The sequence below is a fragment of the Myotis davidii genome, unplaced genomic scaffold, assembly GCF_000327345.1.
Source record: "Myotis davidii unplaced genomic scaffold, ASM32734v1 scaffold252, whole genome shotgun sequence".
Taxonomy (NCBI): Eukaryota; Metazoa; Chordata; class Mammalia; order Chiroptera; family Vespertilionidae; genus Myotis; species Myotis davidii.
Genome location: NW_006283768.1, coordinates 1,941,664 through 1,951,249, shown reverse-complemented (window position 1 = coordinate 1,951,249; position 9,586 = coordinate 1,941,664).

Here is a 9,586-nt window from a genome sequence, read left to right as displayed (position 1 = left end):
ACCACAGGAATTTTATAAGTGTCCTTATTGCCTCTGTGTTTATGAAAAAACTGACACAGGAATAAGTTGAGTGAGTGACCCAAGTTTATATAGCTAATAAGTAATAGAACCAGAATCCAAGAATCAGCCCTTGAGTTAAAAAACCACATTTATAACCATAATGCCATCATGATTTCTTATATAGTTTCTTCTTTTAAATTTGAAAAAGTGAACTGAATGTTCATTAGAAAGTTAGCAGTGTAAATACTGCTAACTTTCCAATGAAACTAGAATTCATTAAGCAAACATTTTATTTTTTCTTTTATAATGCTACTAAACTTGCCATCAATAAAATCATGGCAGTCATTAATGCTGATAAGTGCTGCCTCTGTCCCTTGCACGTTTTGATATACCAATCTTAAGGAAGGTGGTTCAGTTAAGCATAAACCTATGCTTATCATAGAAGAAATGAGGTGCAATGAAGGGAAAACTGTGAGAGGAGTCAGGCTGCTCCATAAGTATTTCCTAACGTCATGTCCAGCTTTGTTCGCATTCACCATAGACAATGATGCCTGGATGGTGGAAACAGCTTCTTTTGAGGCAAGAGGGGATATGGGCTATTGATATCACTAAATTGATCATTGAAGGCAGGGGAAAGGGCTTTTCAATAAGTAGACAAGTGACTCATGAGTCTTATGTGTACTTCCCTAAATTGTCAACATTGAGTGACTACGTTCAGACTCTAGAGCAGTTAGCAGTGCAATGCACATAACTTGGTAAGCTTCAGTTTCCTCATTTATAAAGAGGAAGTAATGAGTACTTACTTCATATTAAATGTTAGCTTATTGAAATTACTTAAGTTAATAAAAATACACGCACAGTTCAGGTTATGTCATCCTGGCAGAGAATAAGAGTTTAATGCATACTAGTTATTAATATAAGTTTTTATAGTATTGTTATGAGAATTAATTAATATTTTGTATATATAGTACTTAGCTTAATAAATTATTATTGTAACAATATTATTTATTATCAGAGTATTATAGCAAACTTTTATTAAGTGCTTGCTTTATGACCAAGTTATATATAATCCTTGCAAAGAGGTACTTCTTAGTAAGATTTTAGAAAAGAAAGATTCTCTGTGGGTTACTGTTATATTACTAGAAAGTTTGGCATCATTTCCTTAAGATTGAGAAGCAAACTAAATGTTCATTGCTGAATTTCTGCATGAAAATAGGGCCAAAGAGGGACATTCCCAATTGTATAAGAAGCAGTTTCAGATCTACTCAAATAAAATCATGCTAAAATATGTAGAACATATAATCAAACAAAAAGTGAAATCACATATTGCTTATAATAGTGAAACATTGACAGTTTCAAGCATCAACTCTATAATCCAAATTCTTTAGGTCCTGGATGTTATTTGGCACAAATAGGCAGGGCCTTTGTTACCAAGGCTAAATATCAATGGGAATACTATATGATCCCAGTTAATAACAAGCTGGATGAAAGAGGATATCCATCACCAATGACATTGTTCATTTTACTAGTTAATGCTTCAATATGCTTCATATTAGAAAATACTGAAAATAATTTCATTTGGAAAAATTTAATTATTATCTAGCAGGTGTTGCAACCTAAAAAAATGGCTGATCTTAGTGACATCTTTTTTAAAAATATATTTTATTGATTCTTTACAGAGAGGAAAAGAAAGGGATAGAGAGTTAGGAACATTGATGAGACAGAAAGATCAAACATCGATGAGAGAGAAACATTGATCAGCTGCCTCCTTCACACTCCCTACTGGGGATGTACCTGCAACCAAGGTACATGCCCTTGACCGGAATCGAACCTGGGACCCTTCAGTCTGCAGGCCAACACTCTATCCACTGAGCCAAACCGGCTAGGGCTTAGTGACATCTCTTGATATGGCCAACTAGCCAAGATGGATTAAAAGGCAAAGACACAACCAAATACCGAGCAAGCTGATTGGTGTTATTCTCATTATCATTTAGTTTGAGAAATCAATGATTCATTTCTTCTTATATGACCAGGAATGAAACATGGCCATATTCTCCAGCTTAGTCTCAGACATTACGGTTCTCACTCACACAAGGCAAGTTTTGCCAACAACATTAAAGGTGATGGAGTCATTTTCTCTTATTTCTCTGATGGAGGATATAATGAGCTTAGAGGTAGGTGGAAAGGAGGATAAATAGAAGTAAGGGCATGAGTAAATCGAATTGGGCCCTCTTTAGTGTGTCAGAGCTGACTAAATATCACTCTGACAAACACAGTTGGTTCCATAAATCCTCATTATAGTTAAAGCATTTTATCACAGCTTATTAGACTGTGATAAAATGTATAGTTCAGTAGATGTCCTCATATATTCTGGAAATTACCAGCACCATTTATATGGAACCTGTACTACTAGTTTTAATTAACTGAAATCATCTGCTTGGAATTATGCTCTCAATTTATCTCACATTTCAATCTCCATAAATTCTTTCTCAGTGCTTTACTCTGTAGAATGCAAATGGGTCCTGTGCCAATCCCCAGGAATGTCTAATGGCATCGGGCAATGGATGTTGTAGGGCATTTACAGAATGGAGAGAGTACTGAACTAGCTTTGTTATGTTGACTTAGCCTGAAAAACAAACAAAATTTTATTTATACTGAATTTGCCACCTCTTGTTACCAGACTATTACTAATATTTTAATCAAAGACAGTTGACTTGACCAAAGAAAATAATATAACTTTCAAATAGAATATGAAATGATAATTGTTTAATATTTTATAAAGTTGTGGGTAAAACTGATACTATTCTACTTAAAATAGTGAATGTTTTCTACAATATGGTATCTGATGCATTTAAGTATATAAAACATAGTACCATAATGTATATATTTTTGCCAAATCAATATTTTTATGTTTTGTGTTCTTATTACTTCTTTTACAAAATTTAAAATGAAATATTGATAAATTTCAACACTTATTATGTAACTATATAACAACATATTAACTATGATAATTCTTAACAAATTATAATCTGCACATATAATTGTATTATAAGTTAATGCATAGTTTTGTAAATAATGCCGCAATAAATAGAGGAGTGCATAGTTTCTTTCGAATTAGTGTTTTGGGTTTCTTCAGATATGTACCCAGAAGTGGAATCCCTGGTTCATAGGTAGATTCATTTTTAATTCTCTGAAAAAACTCCGTACTGTCCTCCACAGTGGCTGCACCAGTCTGCATTCCCACCAACAGTGCACCAGGGTTCCCTTTTCTCTATATCCTTGCCAACACTTTATTTGTTGATTTATTGATAATGGCCATTCTGATAGATGTCATTTCACTTATATGTCAATCTAAAGTACAAACTAAATGAACAAACAAACTAGAAACAGACTCATAGGTACAGAGAATAGACTGATGGTTGCCATGGAGGAGGGGGTTAGGGCGGGGTGAAAAGGATAAGGGATTAATAAGCACAAGTCAGTAGTTGCAAAATAGTCATGGGATATAAAGTACAGAATAGGGAATATAGTCAATAATATTGTAATAGCTGTGTGTGGTAGCAGGTGGGTACTTGAAACATCCGGGGGGACACTTTGCAATGTACATATGATTATCTAACCACTATGCTGTACACTGAAAACTAAAACAAAATAATAAGTGTAAACTGTAATTGAAATATGATATTTAAATTTTTTAAACGTGTAGTATCTAGCATTCAGAGAAGTGAACTGGGGTAGGGTGAGCCAGGATACTAGAAGTGTTAAAAAAAAAACACTTTTAAAGCCCTGGCAGCGTAGCTCTTTGATTTTTATAGACAGATTGAGACAGCATAGGGTTGATAGACTTTTATCTGACTTGTCTCTGCATAAATATTATGTTTCCTTTGTGACTATCACCATTCCAAGAATAGTTATCTGCAAACAGTAGGTGCTTAATAAATATTGCCAGTTAACTATGTAATTAAATCAGTAGTACATGTTCCTATTTATTGTGCTTCTTGGCAAACAGACTAAAATAATACAATGAGCTAATTTGCAGCACATGGGTGAGCACAGAGAGTGTTTAATTCAGTCTAATGTTCTTCCCAAATGGCTCAATATTTCCTTGAACTGAGTCTCTCATGATCAGGCAGTGTGAGTAAAATACTCTCTGGGAATAAAGTGCTCATCCATGTGATAAACATTAACTCCTTCGGAGCACCAGGGAGTCGGTGGTAAATTATTTCTTCTATGGTACCAAAATGATTCAAATTGCCAATTCATCATTTCCCAGGCCATGTCAAACTGTAGGCTGCAGTGTTTGAAAATATCTAGGGAAGATAGTCTGTGCTTTGTTTCTCACTTGCCATCTTGCCAGGCCTTATGCGTCTTTCTCTTTCTTTGTGCTCTTTGCTTTGCCCTCATCTAGACCAACTTTTAGATTTTGGTGTGTGTGTGTGTGTGTGTGTGTGTGTGTGTGTGTGTGTGAGAGAGAGAGAGAGAGAGAGAGAGAGAGAGAGAGAGAGAGAGAGAGAGATAAAAAGTGTGATTATCTATCAGTTGGTTGCCCATTCAACAGTGTTTCGCCCTGCCATGCTGGCAGAGCCCTGATTTTTTTTCAATGTCCAAAATTTGTCAATGTCATAATCAGAGCCCTGAGTGTTTTTCAGCAGGTACTCTGACGGCTTGGAGCAAGTCAAGGTGGTCTCATTCCCCCTCTCAGGATTAGTTTCCATGTGGATTTATGACCCGGTGTAATCTGTGGGATATATGTCTGTTGAGGGTAGTCCTTGGGAAGATTTTACTCATGAATAAAGCAGGACCACAGGAAAGAAGCAGCCTCTCTATTACCTTAGGGTGCCTGGGTCTCTAACTGCTCGGGCATCCTGCTGCCAGGAGAAGAAACAAGCTCGGGATAAGGCTAAGGCATGGGGCATACATATAAAAACTGTGCCCTTGAAACCACCAGTGAGCCTTCTGGTGGTGCTGGGCCCTAATACTAAACCTCAACTTCCGCTAAGAAAAAGGAATAGTTTACAAAGTAAGGAAATCTCTGGCATAACATAAAAGAACATATTCCTTATTGCTTATATCAGTTGAGATAGTGTTGTCTGCTAGTTGCAAATTAATGAAACACCTTCTGTGAACTTATCTTAAACCCTGGGAAATAAATATACATTTTGATAGGATCTGAGAAAGACACTAAAATAACCAGTTCTTGTCAAAACAAGATCCACGTACACAGACTGGGTCTTGGTATAAAGACATTCAGCAGAGAAGATAGTTCTTATAATTATACACTCCGCCAACAGAAACATTTAATTTATCATAAGAAAATCTTTAATATGTGAGTTGATGAATAATTATTTAAATATTACTTCAAGAAGAGTTTACCTCTTTTTAAAATGAAAAGAATATTCATATTTCTTGTTTCTAATATATTTTTACTGATTTCAGAGAGGAAGGCAGAGGGAGAGAGAAATAGAAACATCAGTGATGAGAGAGAATCATTGATTGGCTGCCTCCTGCATGCCCCCCTCCTCTCCCCCAGGGGATGGAGCCCACAACCGGGGCATGTGCCCTTGACTGGAATCGAAACTGGGATCCTTCAGTCCATAGGCTGACGCTCTATCTGCTGAGCCAAACCAAGTAGGGCTCATATTTCTTTTTAGTGTTTCAGGGGACTTAGTGTGGGACCTCAAGATCCTCATTTCTAGGAGGAAATCCTTTAATTGCAAAACATAGGCAACATTTTGATTAGGCTTTATCATAAGAGTAGACCTACTATGTACAGAGACTCTTCTTTGGAATTGGGACTCCAAGCACAAATAGGCAACAACTTTGTTGAGACTAGGCTGAAAACATAAAAACAAAATGCCACACTCCAGGATAAACATGCATGTTCTTGTATTTAAAATTATGAAGAATAAAGAAAGGAGTCAGAGATAGATGAGCATAAAAGCAAGAACATGTGCAAAATGGGTACCTCTATATAGGAACTATTTTGTATTTCAATAGCACCTGAAGAAATAATGTGTACTCTGAATTATTATCTAAAGAGCACAAGCCTATTTTAAGATAAATGGCCCTACAGCTAAATATTAGGAAAGAGTAATATTATAATGACATTTCAGATGGAAGAAAAGCACATTTTATAGTCCTGAAAATAATAGAACATATTCACTGAACATCTGGTCATTTTAGATGAAAAATCTGAAGGATTTGCTGTGTATATTATTACATTAAAAGTCAGAGACAAGCAGGAGTTGGAAACAAAAATCTTACTGTGTGTGCTTTTCTACAACGTTAGAGTCACTTAGGTAATGAATTAGCATTATTGAAACGCGTGTTTTTGTTTGCAATAATGAGCCCTATAGAGTGCTTACTGACTATCATCCTGTTAACCTTGACTACAAAATAAAAAGGCATATATATCTTACTTTTATCTACCTGTAAAGTCATAATAATAATAATAGTAATGTCCTGTTCTTTCCTTAAAATAAAACAATCCTATCTTTCATTGCTCCTGGCTGTGTGAAATACTATTATAGTTGAAGGAGAATTTGCATAATGCCTTTGAAGTGCTTAATAGCTATGATAATTTTTATCTGGTATGGAATGTTTATAATATATAAGGAATGAAATTTTTATTGTGAAAGAGGATTATTAAAGCACATCATCTAATCAAGGGAACAATGGTAATACTTGGATACAAGATTCTTAAGGGTTTATGATTTGCAAATAGGTTCGAGATTTTCCAGTACATATTTGAGCAATGACCCTCTTTGGAAAGGAGTTACTTAGAAAATGATGTTCCTTTTTAACGATTTATCTTAAAATTGGTTTGTTGTGCTCAATGTGATGCCTGCTCTAGTGTTAGAGATTGTATTCATACTGTGAGGAAGGATCATTGTAGAGAACATTGCTTTCTCTTTTCATCCTGCTTTTAATCTGACAGTATACTTCTCTCATTCCAGAGTTCTGGATAACTAATATGGACAAAAGACAAAGTGAAGATCTCTTTGGTATATTTTGGCAGATATTATACAAATCTATATTCTGTACAGAATATACAGAAATGTTGAATGGTGAAGTTGGTAATAATTATAATAATTCATCAAATCATTGTATGGGAAAAAAAAAATTTTTTTTCAATTTGTGTATTATACCTTTCTTATTCTTTTCCCTCTAGATCAAATCACTTGGAAAACAAAGTCTTGTGTTTTCATATGAAACAGTTTATTTGCTGTGTAAACTTTTTTTTTGTTCTTGGCCTCAGTTTCTTATTACATAAAATAAATATAGGAAGAATGTGACAAAGAATTACTGTGATGTTCCAATGAGGTAATGTATGTGAAAGTAATGAGGACATCATGTATAGTAGATATATTTAGTAATATGTAATATTTTTTTAAAATGATGCAATATTCTAAATTTTTGATGAATCAACTCTACTCTGTTTACTCATTTAAAATTAGTTCCTTCAATTTCAAGCATCAGTAAAAATGATAGTATCTTTTACATTTCTTAAGTGCTTCAGAACTTTTTGGAAGAATTAAGGAGTAAACAATCTATAAAAATAAAAGTGTAATATGCTAATTAGATTGGGTGTCCTTCTAGACCACCTTCTGGGTGAAGCTTATATATGTATTTATCATTTTAAGTAAAAAGATAGTTTCAAAATATCTTTTCAAAAAAGTTATTTAAACACCCTCAACTGCTTTTTGCTATATATAGTTCCACCCATAAAAATATTTTAAAGATGTTGTGCACTGATTTTAGAAATTGTCAAATTTTGTGGGCAACTATGTTTGTAGTTAGTATGTAAGTAACTGAAAAGTCAGAAATTTATATTGTACATTTGAAATGCAGTCTTCATCATTTACCAACACATGAAAGTGTGAAGAATCTGGTGATACAAAATATAAAAGATATGATCAATATATATAAGAGCCTAAGCGACCGTTTGATTGTTTGGCTGTTCGACCAGTAGCTATGATGCACACTGACCTCTAGGGGGCAGATGCTCAATGCACAGGCATGGAAACATGGAACAGACTGATGAATCTCAGAGGGAAGCGGGGGAAGGGATGAGGGAGGGCCGGAAGAGATTAACCAATGATCTTATATGCATACTAGAGGCCTGGTGTACGGGTACATACACTGGTGGGGTCACTTGGCCTGGCCTGCAGGGGTCAGGCCAAAACTGGCAGTCTGACATCCCTGAGGGGTACCGGATTGAGAGAGGGTGAAGTCCAGGCCAAGGGATCTCCGATGATGCACGAATCTGTGCCCTGGGCCTCCAGTATGAAAAATAATACTGTAGTCCAACCCTTAACAAAAGATTCATAGAAATAGTCTTCATTGGTAGTAAGCCTGAGAAGGGACAAGTTTACTATCCAATGCCATAATGTTTATACTTAAGTAGTGATAAAGTTAAGACTTTTTACATACATATTAACTTTTTTATCCTTTCCTTTTCCTTTACTTATTTGGGAGCATTGCCACATATTTAATGGAGGTTTTTATTCTTTTTAGAGATAATGCTTAAACATTTTTAATACCAAGTCTAGTGAAGACTTTACATGCATTGATTGTTGTTAGAATTTTTAAATCTACTTGCTATAGGCCTTTATTGATCATTGCTCTTCTTTCTGTTCCTTTGCATGTGGGAGAACTGAGACAAATGTTGCCGTAAAGGGCTGCCCCATGTCGCACACCAACTCATTTCAATGAATAGATTATGTGTTTACTCGAAGTGAAGGTCTCCATGGTTTCATGTCCTACACTGCGATGCATCTGGGAAGTAGCAGCTGTATTTCACTTCAGATCAGCTCTAATTTCAAAGATGATTGAAGTGGCTTCTGAAAATACGATTTGTAAAATGTCATGAGAGAAAAAGCACTGTGCAAATAAAATAAAAGTACAGAAGAAATATAACTTCAGGAAATAAGGTACTTTTACTGTATAGAATAATGTCCTTACAATAATATATATATAACCTGTACAGTCATTTGAACATTATGATTGCTCATGGTTTTAACACATATTTATATGCATGCATCATATATAAATATGACTTAAAAGTTATCTCAAAGACTCGCCTGTCTTGTTAACACTGTTCCTACTGCCTTTAACAGTGCCTGGAATATAGTAATATTTTATTAAGTTTTTTTGAATGAGTGAATAAATGAACTACCATAGAATTAACCAGGGCTATCCATTTTGTGGAAAAAATAAATGTTTTTAGAATGAAATTTCCTACATAAATGTGTATATTTGCCAAACGAATCTCGCAATTGTCTAAACAAAGATAAAGATAAATAATTTTTCTTAAAATTCCTAATAAGGCAGGCCAAACATGCTTTTGCTTGAAGAAAAGTTTTCTGAAATGACCAAACAGAAGCGCTCAAACTTTAGTCTGCATGGAAGTTAACTGGAAATTTATTTTTTCATGTATATATATTTTTACTTTTAAATGTAAATGATTTTAATAAAAATTATATAAATACCTGTTTATCCATACCCAGCTTAAGAAGCAGATCCTTACTTTGAAGTCCCTCTGTGTGTTCACTTAGATTTTCTGTCTTGGACCTTTATGTAAATA